The sequence below is a fragment of the Macaca mulatta genome, chromosome 3 (assembly GCF_049350105.2).
Source record: "Macaca mulatta isolate MMU2019108-1 chromosome 3, T2T-MMU8v2.0, whole genome shotgun sequence".
NCBI lineage: Eukaryota > Metazoa > Chordata > Mammalia > Primates > Cercopithecidae > Macaca > Macaca mulatta.
In genome coordinates this window covers 48,635,447-48,657,001 of record NC_133408.1, presented here as the reverse complement: position 1 = coordinate 48,657,001, position 21,555 = coordinate 48,635,447, and the positions used below count along the sequence as shown (strand labels likewise).

Here is a 21,555-nt window from a genome sequence, read left to right as displayed (position 1 = left end):
TGAACTCTTGAACTTACGCCAGTGGTTTGCCAGGGGCTTTCAGACCTTCAGCCAGACTGAAGGCTGCACTGTTGGCTTCCTTACTTTGGAGGTTTTGGGACTAGGACTGAACCCACTACTGGCTTCCTAGCTCTTCAGCTTGTAGACGGCTTATTATGGGACTTCACCCTGTGGTTGCGTGAGTCAATTCTCCTTAATCAACATCAACTCCCTGTCATATATACATATATACTATTAGTTATGTCCCTCTAGAGAGCCCTAACACACACAATGACCAACACACACCTACACACACACACACACACACACATTGGAAGACTATAAGATTCTCCACTGGCCAGGTGCAGTGGCTCATGCCTGTAATCCCAACACCATGGGAGGCCGAGGCTGGAGGATTGCTTAAGCCCAGGAGATCAAGACCAGCCCGAGGCCGGGCACGGTACCTCATGCCTGTAATCCCAGTACTTTGGGAGGCCAAGGTGGGTGGATCACCTGAAGTCAGAAGTTCAAGATCAGCCTGTCCAACATGGTGAAACCCCGTCTCTACTAAAAACACAAAATTTAGCTGGCTGTGGTGGCAGAAGCCTGTAATCCCAGCTACTCGGGAGGCTGAGGCAGGAAAATGGCTTGAACCTGGGAGGCGGAGGTTGTAGTGAGCCGAGATCATGCTATTGAACTCCAGCCTGGGCAACAGAGTGAGACTCCGTCTCAAAAAACAAACAAACAAACAAAAAACAGCCTGAACAATATAGGGAGACCCCCATCTCTACAAATAATTTAAAAGTTAGCCAAGCATGGTGGCGCACGCCTGTGGTCTCAGCTACTCAGGAGGCTGGGATGGGAGGATCACTTGAGCCCAGGAGTTGGAAGCTACAGTGAAGAGTGATTGTATCACGGCACTCCAGCCTTGTCAATGGAGTGAGACCCTGTCTCAAATAAATAAATAAACTTGCAAAAAATATTGCCTTCCTTAAAAAATAATTCTCGGCTGGGCACAGTGGCTCACGCCAGTAATCCCAGCACTTTGGGAGGCCGAGGTGGGCAGATCACCTGAGGTCAAGAGTTCAAGACCAGCCTGACCAACATAGAGAAACCCCATCTCTACTAAAACTAAAAAATTAGGCAGGGCACAGTGGCTCATGCCTGTAATCCCAGCACTTTGGGAGGCCGAGGCGGGTGGATCACCTGAGGTCAGGAGTTCCAGAGTAGCCTGGCCAACATGGCAAAACCCCATCTCTATTAAAAATGCAAAAAGGTAGCTGGGCACGGTGGCACATGCCTGTAATCTCAGCTACCAGGGTGACTGAGGCAGGAGGATAGCTTGAATCTGGGAGGCAGAGATTGCAGTGAGCCAAGATCATGCCACTGCACCCCAGCCTGGGCAACAGAGCGAGACTGTCTCATTAAAAAAAAAAAAAAAAAATTAGCCAGGCCTGGTGGCACATGCCTGTATTCCCAGCTACTTGGGAGGCTGAGGCAGGATAATCGTTTGAACCCAGGAGGTGGAAGTTGTGGTGAGCCAAGATCACACCATTGCACTCCAACCTGGGCAACAAGAGCGAAACTCCATCTCAAAAAAAAAAAAATCTTCACCTCCAAAAACCCTAGAGAACTACCTAAAAAACCATTAAAATAATTTTTTGAAAATTCACAAAGGTAGCTGATACAAAATCAGCATGCCTCAAATAAACAGCTTTCCTACTTGCCAAACATAAACATTTATAAATGACAAGGAACAAAAAAGTCTTTTCATGATAGCAATAAAAATGATAAAATGTCTAAGAATAAGTCTAGGAAGCCCTGAGTCAATGGAGCAGCAAGGCTTGTTCCTAAAAAACACACAATGTTATAAGCATGTAATTCTTTTTTTTTTTTTTTTTTTTTTTTTGAGGCAGGATCTTGCTCTGTCACCCAGGCTGGAGTACAGTGATGTGATCTCGGTTCACTGCAACCTCTGCCTCCAGGTCACAAGCGATTCTCCTACCTCCGCCTCCAGAGTAGCTGGGATTACAGACACACGTCACCATACCCAGCTAACTTTTGTACTTTTAGTAGAGATGGGGTTTCTCCACGTTGGCCAGCCTGGTCTTGAACTCCTGGCCTCAAGCAGTCCACCCGCCTCAGCCTCCCAAAGTGCTCGGATTACAGGTATGAGCCACCACTCTTGGTCATAAACGTGTAATCCTATGAATCCATTAATTCAACACAGCCTGATCAAAATCCCAATAGCATTTTTATAAACCTAGAAAAGATGATTTTAAAATTCACCCAAAATAAAAAGATGTATAAGAACAACTAAGAATATTTTGATAGGCCAGGCGCAGTGGCTCACGCCTGTAATCCCAGCACTTTGGGAGGCCGAGACGGGTGGATCACGAGGTCAGGAGATGGAGACCATCCTGGTTAACACAGTGAAACCCCGTCTCTACTAAAAAAGACAAAAAAATTAGCCGGGCGTGGTGGTGGGCGCCTGTAGTCCCAGCTACTCAGGAGGCTGAGGCAGGAGAATGGCGTGAACCCAGGAGGCGGAGCTTGCAGTGAGCCGAGATCATGCCACTGCACTCCAGCCTGGGCAACAGAGCGAGACTCCATCTCAAAAAAACAAAAGAATATTTTGATAAAGAGTAATAGTGAAGGAGAAATTGTTCTATTAGCTAACAAAATATATGATAAAGGTATAATAATTAAAACACAGGACTGTGGTTTTGGCACCAGACGAGATAGAGTTCAGTAGAAAATAAGAGTTCGGAAAAAGGATCAGGCATATAGGGAAATTTAGTACATGATAAAAATGGCATTTCAAATTAGCAAGGAAGAATGGGTTAGTCAATAAAAGCATGAAGGCGGTTTGGGTAAAAAACTATGTTAAATCCCTACCTCACAGCCTATGTAGAAACAGAGCCAGGTACAGTGGCTCATACCTGTAATCCCAGTGCTTTGGGAGGCCAACCCAGAATTGCTTGAGGCCAGGAGTTTGAGACCAGCCTGGACAACATAGCAAGACGTCTTCTTTACAAAAAATTTAAAAATTGGCCAGGTATGGTAGCATGCACCTGTAGTCCTAGCCAAAAAGGCTGAGGCAGGAGGATTGCTTGAGCCTAGGAGTATGAAGATGCCAGTAAGCCATAATTGTGCAACTGCACTCTAGCCTAGGAAACAGATCAAGACCCTGTCCCAAAATAGCAACAAAATGTAAGTAAAAATTTTAAAAAACAAATGGAAAAGCCATGCTCTAATGACCCTTAGCTCAAGGCTGAATCTTAACAGGCTTTTGATGCTCAAAACCACTTTCAGTCTTAATTCTTTTTGGAGCTTAAGATCAGTGCAACCCTCCAAGGCCCCCCAATATCTGGCACATCTTTCCCTTTTCATCTCCATTTGTGTGTTCGGCCAAATAATATTTCCCCCAGGGATGTCCTCTTTCTAATCCCTGAAACCTGAGAAAATGTTATCTTATGCAGTGCTATGGTTTGAATGTGTCCCCCACAAAGCACACATTAGAAACTTAATCACCAGTGCAACAGTGTTAGGAGGTGGGGCCTAATGGAAGATGTTTAGGTCATGAAAGATATACCCTCATGAATAGATTACACCAATAGTAAAAGGGCTTGAGGCTTAGAATTTAATCTCTTGCTCTCTTTCTCTCCCTCTCTTTGCCCTTCCACCATAAAATGACACAGCCTTTGCCAGATACAAGCCCCTGGCTCTTGGACTTCCCAGCCTCCAGAGCCATGAGCCAATAAATTTCCATATGTTGTAAGTTATCCAGTCTGTGCTTCTCTGTTCCAGCAGCACAAAAGGAACTGCTAAGACACATGGTTAAAGGGACTTGATGATTAAATTAAGGATACTGAAGTTGAGGGGGTGTCCAGGTGGGCCCAACCTAATCTAAGGGGTCCATACGAGACAGGCAGGAAGATCAAAGTCAGAGAGAAAAGAGGTATCAGAAAGAAAGGTTGGAGTAATGCCCTTTGAAGACAGAGGAAGGAGCTACAAGTCAAGGAAGGCTGGTAGCTTCTAGAAGCTGGAAAAGGCACAAAAATGGTTCTTTCCTGGAACCTCCAGAAAGACCAGCCCTGTAAATACCTTGATTTTAGCCCAGTGAGACCTATTTTGGACTTCTGATCTCAAGAACTGTAAGATAATGAACTAGTATTATTTTAAGTCACTAAATTTGTGGTAATTTGTTACAGCAACAAAACGAATCTAATACAGCTTGCAAAGAGGTTGGTCATTTCCTGAGTACCCTCTGTAATCCAGGCAAGAGTGACAGAGAACAACCTAGAACCTAGAGCTACAGAAGCAAACCAGACAGGACCACTGCCCTGGGAGAATTTGCCGTCTCTGGGAAGATAACCACTCACGAATTATCAATTCATTAGTTACGGAATTTACTCACTGTGTCATAAGCCTCTAAGTTAGAAAGCTAGCTCTTTTAACAAAGGAGCCTGATATTATCTTGAAGAGCAAGTAAAGGGCCTCTGAAGATGTGATGTTTAAGCTGATCTCTGAGGTCTGGGCAGGAGTTACCTAGGCCAAAAGTCACAAAGACTGAACAGGGTGTGGCCGGAAAGGGGTCCCAATCCAGACCCCAAGGGTTGATTCTGAGATCTTGTGTAAGAAAGAATTTGAGACAAGTCCATAGAATAAAGTGAAAACAAGTTTACTGAGAAGGTAAAGGAGGGAGGCTAAGGTGGGTGGATTGCTGAGCTCAGCAGTCCAAGACCAACCTGGGCAACATGGTGAAACCCCGTCTCTATTAAAATACAAAAAATTAGCCAGATGTGGTGGTGTGTGCCTGTAGTCCCAGCTACTCGGGAGGCTGAGGCATGAGAATTGCTTGAAACTGGAAGGCAGAGGTTGCAATAAGCCAAGATAGTGCCACTGCACTCCAGTCTGGGCGACAGAGAGAGACTCTGTCTCAAGAAAGAAAAAGAAAGTAGCTGGGCACGGTGGCTCACGTCTATAATCCCAGCACTTTGGGAGGCTGAGGCAGGTGGATCACAAGGTCAGGAGTTCGAGACCAGCCTGGCCAATATGGTGAAACCCCATCTCTGCTAAAAATACAATAATTAGCCAGCTATGGTGGTGGGCACCTGTAGTCCCAGCTACTCGGGAGGCTGAGGCAGAAGAATTGCTTAAACCCGGGAGGCAAAGTTTGCAGTGAGCCGAGATCGCACCACTGCACTCCTGCCTGGGCAACAGAGTGAGACTCTATCTCAAAAAGAAAAAAAAGAAAGAAAGTAAAGAAATAGAGAATGGCTACTCCATAGACAGAGCAGACCCAAGGGCTGCTGGTTGCCCAATTTTATGGTTATTTCTTGATCATATGCTAAACAAGGGATGGATTATTCATGCCTCCCCCTTTTCAGACCATATAAGGTAACTTCATGACGTTGCCATGGCATTTGTAAACTGTCATGGCGCTGGTGGGAGTGTAGCTGTGAGGACAACCAGAGATCACTCTCATCACCATCTTGGTTTTGGTGGGTTTTGGCCGGCTTCTTTACTGCAACCTGTTTTATCAGCAAGGTCTTTATGACCTTGTGCCAACCTCCTATCTCGCCCTGTGACTTAGAATGCCGTAACCATCTGAGAATGCAGCCCAGTAGGTCTCAGCCTCATTTTACCCAACCCGTAGTCATGATGGAGTTGCTGTGGTTCACACGCCTCTGACAAAGGCAGGGGCAACCATCTGTGCCAAGGCCCTGAGGCAGGAAGGATCTGGAGGGTGAAAGGCAGGCAATGGTGAGCAGAGCACCAAGAGAGACCAGGAGCAGTCAGGCAGAGCCAGGACAGGGCTCCCTCCTGATGCAGAGGCTCACCTGCCCGCTCCACTCCTCACCCGGAAGACACACATGTTCAGAGTCCTTGTGTGAAGCATTTCAGGGTCTAATTGTCATCAGTCGCAGAACAAATGACGGGAAGAGGCTGGCAAATCCTGCAGCCAGCCAGGATCACATCACCGCAGAAATGGGTGCCCCGGGCAGGCCAAGACTTCTTGCAGCCCCAAGCATCAGCTGTGTGGCCAAGTCAATCACAGGAGGCCAGGAAGGGAGATAAACCCTCCCAGAAGAGCAAGAATGACAAAAATGTCAGAAGCCGGAGGCAACTGGCCGGGGCCGCAGACAGCCGGAGCCAAATCAGAAGGAAACGGCTACCTTCTCTCAAAGGCTTCGTAACCACGGGGCTGGGGAAGCCCAAGTGAGACTCCAGTGAGTTTTTGGCAGGCCTGGTTGCCTCCAGGGGCCGCAGAGCCGCAGACATCCTGCAACAAACCCTGATCCAGGGACAACTCCCTGGGGAAAAGAAAAGTCTGAGCCGATCATAAAGACTCCAAGCAGGGGACATCCTCCAAGGGACTGGGAACTGTCGGGGATTCTCGGACAACCTCCTCAGAGTCCTTGCATTTCCAGAACAAGAAAGGGTGTGGGAGATCAAATTCTTGCAAACAAAGACAGATAATATTTAGACTGCAAGTCATGAGTGCGAACAGCTTACACACATGCAGAGCAAATGTCTGTCTTCCCACCGGTCTTGGTGTCCCCAGCCCCCGAGTCTGGAGGATCAGTTGAAGCCAGGAGTTCGAGACCAGCCTGGGCAACATAGGGAAACACTGTCTGTACAAAACAAATTTAATTTTGTTTGGATGGAGTCTTGTTCTGTCACCCAAACTGGAGGGCGATGGCATAATCTCAGTTTACTGCAACCTCTGTCCCCCAGGTTCAAGCAATTCTCCTGCCTCAGCCTCCCAAGTAGCTGGGATTACAGCCACGCACCACCACACCCAGCTAATTTTTGTATTTTTAGTAGAGACGGGGTTTCACCATGTTGACCAGGCTGGTGTTGAACTCCTGACCTCAGGTGATCCACTTGTCCCAGTCTCCCAAAGTGATGGAATTACAGGCGTGAGCCACCATGCCCAGTCCCCCAAAAACTTTTTAAATAATAAATTAGCCAGGCATGGTGGGGCACACACCTGTAGTCCCAGCTACTCAGGAGGCTGAAGCGGGACGATCACCTGAGTCCAAAAGGTGGAGGCTGCAGTGACCTGTGATTGTGCCACTGCTCTCTAGCCCTGGGTGACAGAGCAAGATCCTGTCTCTAAAATGTAAAAAAAAAATAAAATTTAGGCAGGCGCGGTGGCTCAAGCCTGTAATCCCAGCACTTTGGGAGGCCGAGGCAGGCGGATCACGAGGTCAGGAGATCAAGACCACGGTGAAACCCTGTCTCTATTAAAAATACAAAATGTTGGCTGGGCGTGGTGGTGGACGCCTGTAGTCCCAGCTACTCGGGAGGCTGAGGCAGGAGAATGGTGTGAACCCGGGAGGCGGAGCTTGCAGTGAGCCGAGATAGCGCCACCGCACTCCAGCCTGGGCGACAGAGCGAGACTCCGTCTCAAAACAAAAAAAAAAAAAAGAAATTAAAATTTAAAAAAAGATAGATGGGGCTCTCATTAAAATGAAGAGCAATGATTAGTCAGCCTCTCTGCCAAACACATTTCTTCGTTTGATTCCAACCTATTTTAATTGTTTCGTTCACTGATGAGGGACTAAAGCAATGAAGGGAAGTTGCTGGCTTAACTGTGGGTCCTTCAGAGGTAAGTCACAGCTAGGCACAGTAGCTTATACCTGTAATTCCAGCACTTTGGGAGGCTGAGGGAGGAGAATCGCTTGAGCCCAGGAGTTCAAGACCAGCCTGGGCAACGTTGCAAGACCCAATCTCTACGAAAAATACCAAAATGATCCAGGCATGGTGGTGCATGCCTATAGTTCCACCTACTCGAGAGGATAAGGTGGAAGGATCACTTGAGTCCAGAAGGTCAAGGCTGCAGTGAGCTGTGTGATCACACCACTGCATTCCAGCCTGAGCAACAGAGCGAGACCCTGGCTCCAAAATAAAAAGTGAGTCACTGCAGGCCGGCTGCATGAGACAAGGCAGAAAAAGCCCTTTCCTCCCGTCACCTTGGGGCCTCCCCGGGTCCCTTCTGCTGTCACACTGTCTGGGACATGCAGCTCATCAGAAATCCTCAGCCGGGCACAGTGGCTCATGCCTGTAATCCCAGCACTTTGGGAGGCCAAGGTGGGAGGATCACTTGAGACCAGGAGTTTGAGACTGACCTGCACAACGTAGTGACACCCCCATCTCTATTTTAAAGAAAAGAAAAGAAGGCCAGGCGCAGTGGCTCACGCCTGTAATCCCAGCACTTTGGGAGGCCGAGGCAGGCGGATCACCTGAGGTCAGGAGTTTGAGACCAGCCTGGCAAACATGGTAAAACCCATCTTTACTAAACATACAAAAAATTAGCCAGGTGTGGTGGCAGGTACCTGTAGTCCCAGCTACTCGGGAGACTGAGGCAGGAGAATCACTTGAATCCGGGAGGCGGAGATTGCAGTGAACTGAGATCACGCCACTGCACTCTAGCCTGGGCGACAGAGCCAGACTCTGCCTCAAAAAATAAATTAATTAAATTAAATAAAGAAAATAAATCCTCAACCTCAGTCCTCACCAGAGGCATCTGAGCACCCTCAGATCCCTCCCGTCTGCTCCTCAGTCACATCTGGGGGTGATCCTCTGCACTGACGCCCAAAGCGGCTGAGGTTCAGCTGGGAGTGCAGATAGGCCCGCATCCCTCACTCTGGTCTTGAAAACCTGAGCAGGGTCCTAAGAGACAAGGGAAAACCATCAGGATTGCAGCTTCTGTTTTCTCTGGCTCCCCTGCGGCAGCAAGGGTGGGCTCAACTTCACGGGGAGATCTGAAATGACCCCAGTGAGCAGGCTTAGGACAGGCTCTTGGAGAGCACCAGAAACCTATCAGGCCATTTTCCTCATCCTACGAGACCTGCCTTGAATGGGTACTCCTCTAGGAAGTCCTCAGCATTTAGCCCCCATCCACAACAGCATCTCACAGGGTGTGCAGTCTGAAAGACACCATCCTGGCAAAAGGTACCCTAGAAAAGGATTCTGTGGCCTCATATGCTTGTAGTTTTGTTTTGGGGAGGATTTTTTTGAGACTTTTTTTGAGACAGGGTCTGGCTCTGTCATTCACGCTGGAGTGCAGTGGTTCTATCATAGCCTCCACCTCCTGGGCTCAAGTGATGCTCCTGCCTCAGCCTCCCCTCCCAGGTACCATGCCTGGCTAATTTCTATTCTTTTTTTTTTTTTTTTTTTGTAGATACAGGATCTTACTATGTTGCCTAGGCTGGGCTCACACTTCTGGACTCAAGTGATCCTCCCACCTCAGCCTCCTCCCCAAGTACCTGGGACTACAAGCACACATCACCATGCCTGGCTAATTTTCTCTCTTTTTTTCTTTCATTCATTCTTTCTTTCTTTTATAGATATGGGGTCTTGCTATGTTGCCCAGGCTGGTCTCACACTCCTGGGCTCAAGCAATCCTCCTGCCTCAGCCTCCCCTCCCAAGTAGCTGAGACTATAAGCTTGCCATACCACACCTGGCTAATTTTTATTTTCTTTTTTTGTAGATTGGGGATTTTGCTATATTGCCCTGGCTGGTCTCGAACTCCTGGTCTCAAGTGATCCTCACGCCTTGGCATCCCAAAGTGTGGGATTGTAGGTGTGAGCCACTGTGCCCAGCCATGCTGCCTATGTTTGTGAAATCCATCATCTTCCCAAGCTTTACAAGGCCCCATCAGCACACTACATCATCTGAGAAAAGCCTTTATCCTTTCACATGGCCTCCTAGAGTGCATACTAGACATTGTTCTCAGCGCTTGATTAATATTAACTGGCATAAGCCCCAGAATGACATTATGAAGGAAACACTCTAATCATACCCATTTTATAGATGAGGTGACTGAGGCACAGAGAGGTCAGGCAACTTAGTCAGGGCCACACAGAACCTGGACTCAGACTCAGGCAGCCTGGCTCCAGATCCTACTCTTCACAGCCTTCCTCTTTTTTTTTTTTTTTTTTTTTTTTTTTTGAGATGGAGTCTCGCTCTGTCACCCAGGCTGGAGTGCAGTGGTGTGATCTCAGCTCACTACAACCTCTGCCTCCCGGGTTCAAGCAATTCTCCTGCCTCAGCCTCCCGAGTAGCTGGAATTACAGGTGCCTGCCACCATGCCTGGCTAATTTTTTGTATTTGTATTGGAGGCGGGGTTTCACCATGTTGGCCAGGCTGGTCTCAAACTCCTGACCTCAGATGATCTGCCCACCTTGGCTTCCCAAAGTGTTGAGATTACAGGCGTGAGCCACTGTGTCTGGCCTGTGCACTTTATTTCTATTATTATTACATTGTAATATATAATGAAATAATCCTACTACTCACCATCATATAGAATCAGTGGGAGCTCTGAGCTTGTTTTCCTGCAACTAGACGGTCCCATCTGGGGGTGATGGGAGACAGTGACAGATCATCAGACATTAGATTCTCATAAAAGTGCACAACCTAGACCCCTCGCCTGTGCAGTTTACAACAGGGCTGGAGCTCCTACGAGAATCTACTGTTGCTGCTGGTCTGACAGGAGGCGGAGCTAATGCGGTAATGCTAGCGAGGGCAGCAGCTGTAGAGATGAAGGTTCAGGCTTTTTCGCCTGTCATTCACCTCCTACTGCGCGGCCCGGTTCCTTGAACTGGTCTTGAACCGGTACCTATCTGTGACCTGGGGGTTGGGGACCCCTGCTTTACAAGATCACTCTGGAGGCAGCTAGGGGTGGGGCAGACAGGGAGACGCAGGAGGCCGGAGTGCACACCGCTCTCCTATTATTTCAGAATTAACCTGGACTCAGTCCAGCTTGTTTCAAGGTAGTCTGTTACAGGACTCCGAAGGGAAGCACTAGACCCTGGTTTCTGGGAGGCAGGCAGAGAGAAGGCCAGGCTGGGAAGGTCAGGGACCCCGACGACTTGGAGGCCTGAATAGCATGGCATGTGTATGTTTCCGTAGGATCATCTGCAGAATTCCCGGAGCACTTTGTGCTAACATTCCCGAAAATCCTCTAACAGTTAGTTATTTTTGCTCTTTTCCCCTGCCCCAGGCTGAATTGATCCGGGTCCAGCTCACACACTCTCAAAGTGGCAATGAAGTGTCACATGAGTTTGAGCCAAGAGAAGCCTGGAGGAGTGCTATTATTGCCATAGGAATTGTTTCTCTGGGAATGGATTTTAAAATAACAGACAAGCTGGGGGAAGAGGGGAGCGAGATGAAGAGAGGGAAGATTCAGAAAATCCTGGAGCTTGAGGACAAAGTCTCCCCAGATATTTACATCAAAGCCATCCTGTGTGATTCTCAGGAAAAGTCTCCCTTCCCTATGTGCTCACACTTCAAAGGGAGAAGGGGGACCTGTAAAGCTGGGGTCTCTCCATGGTTCCTCTAAAAGCGGCTTCAGAAGCTGGCCTCATGTGAACAAAGTGCAGAGAAAGGGACCTTGCTCCAGAACGGCAAACGTGCACTGAGGCAGAGGCATTGCCTCAGTGTCCCAAAGGAGAAAGGTCAAGGTATTTGTTCATTCATTCATTCATATGTTCATTCATTCACTCAACAAACTTTCCTTGAGTACCTGATCCGTGCAAGTCCAGAAGATGCTGAAATTTGGGGTTGAAAACTCCATGCAGGAAAAATAACAGTATTTCACAAAAATGCAAGATGTGTGACGTCTGCTTTGCTGCCGTTGCAAACCTAGAAAATGCTGCAGAAACTTTGCAATGTTCTGAGAAGCAAAGCAGCAGGCTCCTTGGTGTCCCCCCAGGCACTGGAGACAGCCGGGAGCTCAGGCCTGAAGCCTCTCTGCCTATCCATGATCCACCAAGGCACCAGGTCCCGCTAGCTCCGAGCACTCCTTTCTCCCCTGCTCCATCCATCAACTAACTACCTCCTAACTGGCCTCCCTCCTTCCACTCTCCTTCCTCTGCCAGCCTCTTCCCCAACCAGCAAAGTTGGCACAAGCCTGATTGTGACCAAGCCCAGACTATAAAGGCAAGCTCCTTAAGGTGGCAGGAAGGAGATTTCACATTCAGACTCCAAAAGCTCCGCACCTATCCTCTGCCTAGCCAAGCCCACGGTCTGCTCTTGCTCTGTCACCCTGATTGGAGTGCAGTGGCACGATCATAGCTCACTGCAGCCTCAAACTCCTGGGCTCAAGCAATCCTCCCACCTCAGTCTCCTGAGTAGCTGAGACTACCGGCGTGTTCCACCACACCTGGCTAATTTTTTATTTTTGGTAGAGACAGGGTCTTGCTATGTTGCCCAGGCTGGTCTTGAACTCCTGAGCTCAAGCAATCCTCCCACCTTGGCCTCCCAAAGTGCTGGGAGTACAGGCGTGAGACACCACATCCCACCAGTCCAGCCACTCTGAACTCAATCCCACTGACTATATGTCAGGCAATAGCCGATGACACTTCCAAGCCCTTATACAGCAGTCTGTCTGCCCAGAATGCTCCAGTCACTGCCTCAAGCTCTCCTGTTCATCCTACAAAACCCACCTCCTCTGTTGACTCTTCTGAGAAGTTCTCCACATTTAGTCTCTATCCACTAGAACATTTCCCTAAGTATATGGTCAGGAACACAGTCCTAACAAAATGCTCCCCAGAAGGCCGGGTGTGGTGGCTCACACCTGCAATCCCAGCACTTTGGGAGGCCAAGGCAGGTGGATCACTTGAGGTCAGGAGTTCAAGACCAGCCTGGCAAATGTGGAGAAACCCCAACTCTACTAAAAATACAAAAATTAGCCAGGCATGTTGGTGGGTACCTGTAATCCCAGCTACTTAGGAGGCTGAGGCAGGAGAATTGCTTGAACCCGGGAGGCGGAGGTTGCAGTGAGCCAGGATCATGCCACTGCACTCCAGCCTGGGCAACAGAGCGAGACTCTGTCTCAAAAAAACAAAATGCTCCCCAGAAAAAGATTCCAATATATTTGTATTCATATATTTGTGGAATCCCCCCATGCTTGCAACCTTTGCAAGGCATGTGAACACAGTCCATGGTCACATGCCTGAGCAGAGCATTTACTATCCTTTTGCCTAAGAACATTATTAATATTAACCCATTTAAGCACCAGAACAACTTAATGAAGTAAGTACTGAGATCATTCCCATTTTACAGATGAGAAAACTGAGGCACACAGACTCCCAGCCTCCCACATACCCTAGCTCCCCTAGCTCACTTTGTACACATTTGTATCACACCAAATTCCACTCTTACTCATGGATCTGTTTTCCTCAACCAGTCTCTGAGCTCATCAAGGGCAGAGGCTGGGTCTGAATCATCTCACTGCCCCAGAGACAGGGTCTCACTCTGTCACCCAGGCTGGAGCGCAGTGGTGTGATCATAGCTCACTGCAGCTTCAACTTCCTGGGTTCAAGCCATCTTCCCACCTCAGCCTCCCAAGTACCTGGGACTACAGGTGTGCACCACGACACTTAGCTAATTTTTTAGTCTTTTTGCAAAGACAGGGTCTGACTATGTTTCCCAGGCTGGTTTCAAACTCCTGAACTCAATTGATCCTCCCACCTCAGCCTCCACCAGGACTACAGGTGTGCACCACCACGCCCAGCTAATTTTTAAAATTTTTTTCACAAAGACAGGATCTGGCTATGTTGTCCCAGCTGGTCTCAAACTCCTGGGCTAAAGTGATCCTCTCAACGTGGTCTCCCACAAAGTGCTGGGATGAAAGGCATGAGCCACCACAGCTGACCACAGTCGCCCCTTCTTGAATGTAGGGAACCGGAGAGCAAAGGCAGGAGCCCAACACTGCAGAGGCATGCAATGCAGTCAGAGGGACAAGGCCCTGTGGATGTGATCATCCACTTCCCCAGAGTCTGCTGAGCTCTTCCTCCATGCAGGCCACCAGGCAGAGCCCCGTGCCTTCATGTTTGAGTCCTCAGCTTCTCCCCTACCTGCATGTGGGCTCAGTGAATGCAAGGTGATTAAATGCCTGACCTGGAGTGGCTCATATTTCCAAGAGGTCGTGGGCAGGGCTGAGCCCCGGCTCATGCACGCTTGCCCAAGGCAGGCTGCTCAAAGTCACTCCTGTAGGGAGTAAATGAGGAAGGAGAAATGATTCCATCTGCAAAAAGGGAAACTGGGGAAGTGAGTTCTCAAAACAAAACCACAATCACAGACGCAACGGGTGCAGGGGCCACCCACAGATGAGATGAACAGAAAGCTGGGAGGTAAATCCAGAGAGACTTCCTGGAGGAAGGGTGCTTGTGGTTCTACCAAAAGAGCGGGGAGTCAAGGTAAGAGGGAGGCATTTTGAGTGAGCAGGGGACACACCAAGCACTTTGGCTTAGACAAAACCACAAGAAAGTGACTTCAGAGACAGAGGGAGCTTGAAGCAGCAGGTATAGATGAAGGAAAGGTGGGTGGGGCGCGGAGGTTCATGCCTGTAATCCCAGCACTTTGGGAGGCAGCCTGGCCAACATGGCAAAACCCCATCTCTACTAAAAATACAAAAAAATTAGCCGGGTGTGGTGGTGCATGCCTGTAATACCAGCTACTCAGAAGGCTGAGGCAGCAGAATCGCTTCAACCTGGGAAGCGGAGGTTGCAGTGAGCTGAGACTGTGCCACTGCACTCCAGCCTGGGCAACAGAGCCAGACTCCGTCTCAAAAAACAAAAACAAACCAAACAAACAACAACAACAACAGCAACAAAACTGCATGTAAGCTTGATTTGTAACTTTTTTTTTTTTTTTTTTGAGATGGAGTCTCACTCTGTCACCCAGGCTGGAGTGCAGTGGTGTGACCTCGGCTCACTGCAAGCTCCGCCTCCCAGGTTCACGCCATTCTCCTGCCTCAGCTTCCTCAGTAGGTGGGACTACAGGCATCCACCACCACACCCGGCTCATTTTTTGTATGTTTTGTAGAGACAGGGTTTCACTGTGTTAGCCAGGATGGTCTCGATCTCCTGACCTCATGATCCACCTGCCTCAGCCTCCCAAAGTGCTGGGATTACAGGAGTGAGCCACCGCACCCGGCCGATTTATAACTTTTAAATATCTAGCCATATGGTGAATTGTCTTCATCTTTAGTCTTGCCCCAAGCCCCAAAAATGTTAGGAGTGGCCAGGGCTTGCAGGTGTTATAAGATCAGGGAAGCCTATTCTTACCCCTGAAAGGCCATATCGACCCAGCATCATTTAAAATGGCCTCTTCAGGCCGGGTGCGTTGGCTCATGCCGTAATCCCGGCACTTTGGGAGGCCGAGGCGGGCAGATCACCTGAGGTCGGGAGTTCGAGACCAGCCTGACCAACATGCAGAAACCCCATCTCTACTAAAAATACAAAATTAGCCGGGCATGGTAGCGCATGCCTGTAATCCCAGCTACTAGGGAGGCTGAGGCAGGAGAATCGCTTGAACCCGGGAGGCAGAGGTTGCGGTAAGATGAGATCACGCCATCACACCATTGCACTCCAGCCTGGGCAACAAGAGCAAAACTCCTTCCCGATAAATAAATAAATAAATAAATAAATAAATAAATAAATAAATAAAATGGCCTATTCAAAATGTACCCTAAGAAGAAACTGCTGATGGGAATGTAGAACACTGTAACCCCAGTGGAGGGAAACTTGATGCTATCTAGCAGAAATAAACATGTGTTCGCCACTTAACAACACAAGTGTCTATCAGTAGAGGACTAGTTGAATAAATATAGTCACTCACACTGTACACAATTACAGACCCATAAAAATGGATGCAGAACTCTACTAACAAAATACAAAAAATTAGCCGGGCATGGTGGCACGCACCTGTAGTCCCAGCTACTTGGGAGGCTGAGGCAGGAGAATGGTGTGAACCCGGAAGGCGGAGCTTGCAGTGAGCCAAGATCGTGCCACTGCACTCCAGCCTGGGAAACAGAGACTCCATCTCAAAAAAAAAAATAAATAAAAATAAAAAGGATGCAGAAGATTATCTTTGCTTTATTTATTTGTTTATTCGAGATAGAGTCTCACTCTGTCACCCAGTCTGGAGTGCAGTGACGTGATCTTGGCTCACTGCAACCTCTACCTCCTGGGTTCAAGCAACTATTCTGCCTCAGCCTCCTGAGTAGCTGGGATTACAGGCATGTGCCACCACGCCCAGCTAAATTTTGTATTCTTAGTAGAGAAGGGGTTTCACCATGTTGGCCAGGCTGGTCTCGAACTCCTGACCTCAAGTGATCCACCTGCCTTGGTCTTCCAAAGTTCTGGAATGATAGGTGTGAGTCACCATGCCCCGCCTATCTTTGCTTTTTGATAGAGCCATCTCCACAACACGTTATGATGGAAAAAGGCCAAGTGCAAAACAGAATAACACATTACCTCTGTGTAAGAAAAGGAGGAGGATGCAGACACAAACACACACATACTGATATACACTCTAACACTCACACACACACAAATTGCTTACATTTACGAAAAGAAACAATGAAAAGAGAAACCAAAAACTAACTCAAAATCTGGCTACCTACAAATAGTAAATAAGGGGGAAATCATGTGTACAAGTATTCTAGAAATTACAAATTTTGAAAAGAGTCAAAATTATAGTACCACTTTGAAGTAGGAGCAGGGACTTGACTCTGGAGGTTGGGCTTGACACTGGACCAAATTGAGGACTACCTAAAACAAGTTAGGACAAAGCACATCCCCATAAGACTCACTCACCAGGGTGCCATGTGAATTACCACTTACCAGGGCAACACCCGGAAGTTACCACCCCTTTCCATGGCAACAACCCAACAACCTGGAAGTTACCACCTTCATCCTAGAAATTCCTGCATAAACTGCCCCTTAATTTGCATATAGTTAAAAGTGGATATAAATAGTGCTGAACTGCCTCTGAGCTGCTAGTCTGGGCACACTGCCTATGGGGTATCCCTGCTCTGCAAGGAGCAGGACCTCTGCTGCTGCTGTGCACTGCTGCATCAATAAAAGTTGCTGTCTGACACCACCCACTCGCCTTTGAATTCTTTGCTGGGTGAAACCAAGAACCCTCCCGGCCAAGCCCCAATTTGGGGGCCTACCTGTCCTGCATCCACTTTGTGATCCTTAATGAAATAATGACATAGGCAATGATCACCAACACCTCAAGCATCACAAGAGAAAAAGAGAGACAACCAGACGTTGTGTAATTGCCAATGGAAAAACACTACACCACCCAAGAGGTAATTCTGCCAAAATAATGATGATCATAATAAGGAGAAAACAAAGGAGGAGGAAGAACTAGATCCAATCAAACTCTTGATCCAATTTCCCATTATCTGGAAATACAGAGGACAGATGAACATGCTCAAGGCACCATGAGCATAAAACCAACAAAATCCTGAACATGGAACATTCTAGAAGGCTGAGTTTCTGCAACAAATACATTGCAACAAAAAGAAGGGAAAAAGTGGAAGACACTTGTAGACAGTGGTGTTCTGCTGAATATTTAACACCCAGCTTTCCAGAATAAAGCCATGTCCTTCTGTTAGTTCAGGGCTGCCATAACAGAATACCATAGACTGAGTGGCTTAAGCAGCAGACATTTATTTCTCACAGCCTTGGAGGCTGGGAAGTCCAAGATCAAGGTGCTGGCAGATTCAGTTCCTGGTGAGGGCTCTCTGTCTGGTTTGCAGACAGCTGCCTTCTTGCTGTGCTGTGTCCTCACATGGCAAAGAGAGCGAGCTCTGATTTCTCTTCCTCTTCTTCTTCTTTTTTTTTTTTTTTTTTTTGAGACAGAGTCTCACTCTGTTGCCCAGGCTAGAGTGCAGTGGCATGGTCTCAGCTCATTGTACCCTCCGCCTCCCGGGCTTAAGTGATTCTAGTGCCTCAGCCTCCCAAGTAGCTGGGACGACAGGTGTACACCACCACACCTGGCTAATTTTATTTTATTATTTTTTTTTAATTTATTTTTTGTTTTGAGATGGAGTCTCCCTCTGTCGTCCAGGCTGGAGTACAGTGGTGTGATCTAGGCTCACTGCAAGCTCCGCCTCTCAGGTTTACGCCATTCCCCTGCCTCAGCCTCCTGAGTAGCTAGGACTACAGGCACCCGCCACCACGTCCGGCTAATTTTTTTGTCTTTTTAGTAGAGACAGTATTTCACCATATTAGCTAGGATGGTCTTGATCTCCTGACCTCATGATCCGCCCGCCTTGGCCTCCCAAAGTGCTGGAATTACAGGCTTGAGCCGCCACACCCGGCTTCTCTTCCTGTTCTTATAACATCACTAATCGAATTATGGGGCACTGCCCTCACAACTTCATCTAAATCTAGTTACCTCCAAAGGTCCCACCTCAAAATACCAGCACATTGGAGGTGAGGGCTTCAACGTATGAATTTGGTGGGGATACACAGATCACTCCAGAGCACCTCCTGATATAATATGGTAGACTAGACCACTTATGGAGCATTTCTGTCTCTCCCAACACCCCCAGATGGAGACCATAAATCTAATCAAACCTTCCAACCTAACTTCCAAAATAGAAGAGATACAGGGGGCAGAGGATCTAATTAATTACACCACTGGGAAGCAAGTAGCTAAATCTAGTATGTGGACATTTTAGAAAACAACTGGTCTTCAGCAACTTGACAGCATGGAGGAAAAATTACTCTTTCAATGGGGGAGGACTTTCCTACACTAAAAGGGACAGAAGAGACAGAATAACCAATAAGCAGACTTATTTAGATGCAGATTTGAACAAACTAACAATTAAAAACTGCTTTTTGGCCAGGCACAGTGGCTCACACCTGTAATCCCAACACTTTGAGAGGCCAAAGCCGAAGGACTACTTGAGGCCAGGAGTTTGAGACCAGCCTGGGCAACATAGCACGACCCCATCTCTATGAAAAAGTTAAAAATTAGCCAGCCAGGGTGGCCTATGCCTGTGGTCCCAACTACTTAGGAGGCTAAGGTGGGAGGATTGCTTGGACCCAGGAGGTTGAGGCTGCAGTGAGCTATGATTGCACCACTGCGCTCCTGCCTGGGTGACAGAGCGAGACCCTGTCTTTAAAAAAAAAAAAAATCAGACTTTAACAAGGAGCAGTAACAATGAAATTAAAGCAGATTCTTTGTCAAGAAACACCCCTGTCATCATCGCCCGTCAACTGAGACCAAGCCCCGGTAAACACACTACTGAAGGCCAAGGCTGCAAGGACCACTGTGCCAACTGCTGTCCCCCAAGCCTTCAACTTCTGGAGATCTTGGATCTCAAGGACAAGGGACACTTGTGAAAGATAGCTCATGAAACACAGAAACATGTGACGGCCAGGCCAGCTCCAGCCTATAACTCACCCAGGCAACAACCAGGTGCCTGCAATGCCCATGCTGGGCTTTCTGGGCAAAGAGACTCAGTCACGTTCGGGAATATCAACTTGCCCCAAGCCTCCCCAACACCTCCTGGTATCCTTTTCCGGAATCCACTTCCCACAAATTCACCCACATCCTCCCTAAACCTAATTATATCCTCTCCCCATTCCTATCCTGGTGGAAAGAGTTCTGGAAGGTTCCCACACTTGTTTGAGCCTCTTTTTGTTTGTGCTAAAATGATCCCTTCCAAGTTTCTGCAGAGGTCCCCAAGTTCCAGCCCACCAAATGCCAGAATGAGGTCTCCATTAGCCTCCAATCTTCGTGGACCTCACCTCCTGCTTTTCTGCAGGCGTATTTCAGGCTGCAAATATTTTTTTTTTCTTCGCACACTTTTTAACTACAAAAGCATTACATGAATATATGCTCTTTGCAAACCATCCATTCAATCCCCGTACCAACCAGTAGGTTCTCTTTGGGGCCTAGCACAGTGGCTCATGACTGTAATCCCAGCACTTTGGGAGGCTGAGGCAGGCAGATCATTTGAGGCCAGGAGTTTGAGACCCACCTGGCCAAAATCACAGCATTTTTTATTGGCCAACAATACAAAAATTAGCCAGGTGTGGTGGTGGTTGCCTGTAATCCCAGCTACTTGGGAGGCTGAGGCAGGAGAATCACTTGAACCCAGGAGGCAGAGGTTGCAGTGAGCTAAGACTGCACCATTGTACTCCAGCCTGAGCGAGACTGTCTCGAAAAAACACAGAAACCAGAAAAACATCCAGACAAGCCACAAACAGACAGAGGGAAAACAGGACAGTCCCCTGGCCCAGCCCTAGACTTCTTCATAACATTAACTGCTGAAATGGTTTCCTGGAAACTTTTTTGAGGCATTTATCTACCTAGATGTGACCTGATTTTCCTTTTCATAAACGAAATCATGCTGTATCAACTTGAAAAGCTTGTTTTTAGACAATCCTCACATGCAACTGTGTAAAGGCCACACTAGTGTGGGTGTTTGGAGAATACTCCTCATAGAAGCCCCGGGTAAGTATTTCCAAACAAAATGAGAGAAATAGGATTGCATGCAAACTTTTCCAGAGGACTTCTATGCTTTTCTGGGTCCCGCCCTATCCAGCCGTGAGTGTATATTTCTTCCCAGCACGAAACATCCCTGTCTCCTTGTTATTAAGGCATTAGCCAGAAATCATCTTGGAGTCCTCTGATTTGGTAAATATCAAAGAGAAAAAAAGAACGAGAACCTGTCTTCTAGCTTTGATAAGCAGAGCAGTATGCTAGAAAACACCAGATCTTGGCCCGGCGCGGTGGCTCACGCCTGTAATCCCAGCACTTTGGGAGGCCGAGACGGGTGGATCACGAGGTCAGGAGATCGAGACCATCCTGGCTAACACGGTGAAACCCCGTCTCTACTAAAAAAATACAAAAATATTAGCCGGGCGAGGTGGCAGGCGCCTGTAGTCCCAGCTAGGCTGAGGCAGGAGAATGGCGGAAACCCAGGAGGCGGAGCTTGCAGTGAGCCGAGATCGCGCCATTGCACTCCAGCCTGGGCGACAGAGCGAGACTCCGTCTCAAAAAAAAAAAAAAGAAAGAAAGAAAAAAAAAAGAAAACACCAGATCTGGGCCTGGCGTGGTGGCTCACGCCTGTAATCCCAGCACTTTGGGAGGCCGAGGCAGGAGGATCTCTTGAAGCCAGAATAGTTAGAGACCAGCATGTGCAACATAGTTCTACAAAAAATTAAAAAATTAGCCAGTCATGGTGGTGCGGGCCTATGATCTCAGCTACACAGGAGGCTGAGGTCGGGGGATCACTTGAGCCTGGGAGATCAGGTCTGCAGTGAGCTATGATCGCACCACTGCACTCCAGCCTGGGGAACAAGCAAGACACTATCTTAAAAAAAAAAAAAAAAGGCACAAGAGGTCAGTCCTGAGTGGCTACTGGGCCTAGCAAATCCTGAGCCTCTGTTTCTTCAGCTCAAGGAAAGATACTACTCTAACGTTTTAACCCTAGGGTTGTTAAGGATCAAAAGAAATGGAGATTGGGAGGGGCCAAGGCGGTAGGATCTCCTTGAGCCCAAGAGTTTGCGTCAAGCCTGGGCAACAGAGTTGAGATTCTGTCTCTGCAAAAAATAAATTAAAATGTAAAAAAGAGATGGAGGGAACAGACACAGGTAGTGCATTCCAGAGCGCTGTCATAGCTGTGTGGGTTGTAGTTATTACTAAATGAGGAAAAGCTAAATTCAAGCGAGTTATGCAAACGAGGCGTTTGGCAACTCCTACTTGCATGCTTACGGTTTTCTGGGGAAATTCAAATACGGGCT

General features: G+C 47.9%; 1 protein-coding gene across 5 annotated transcripts in view; it reads right to left on the bottom strand.

The window, feature by feature from the left end:
* Nucleotides 1–21,555, bottom strand: part of COL26A1 (collagen type XXVI alpha 1 chain) — a 200,471-nt gene that overhangs the window by 177,674 nt on the left and 1,242 nt on the right. The window lies entirely within an intron of this gene.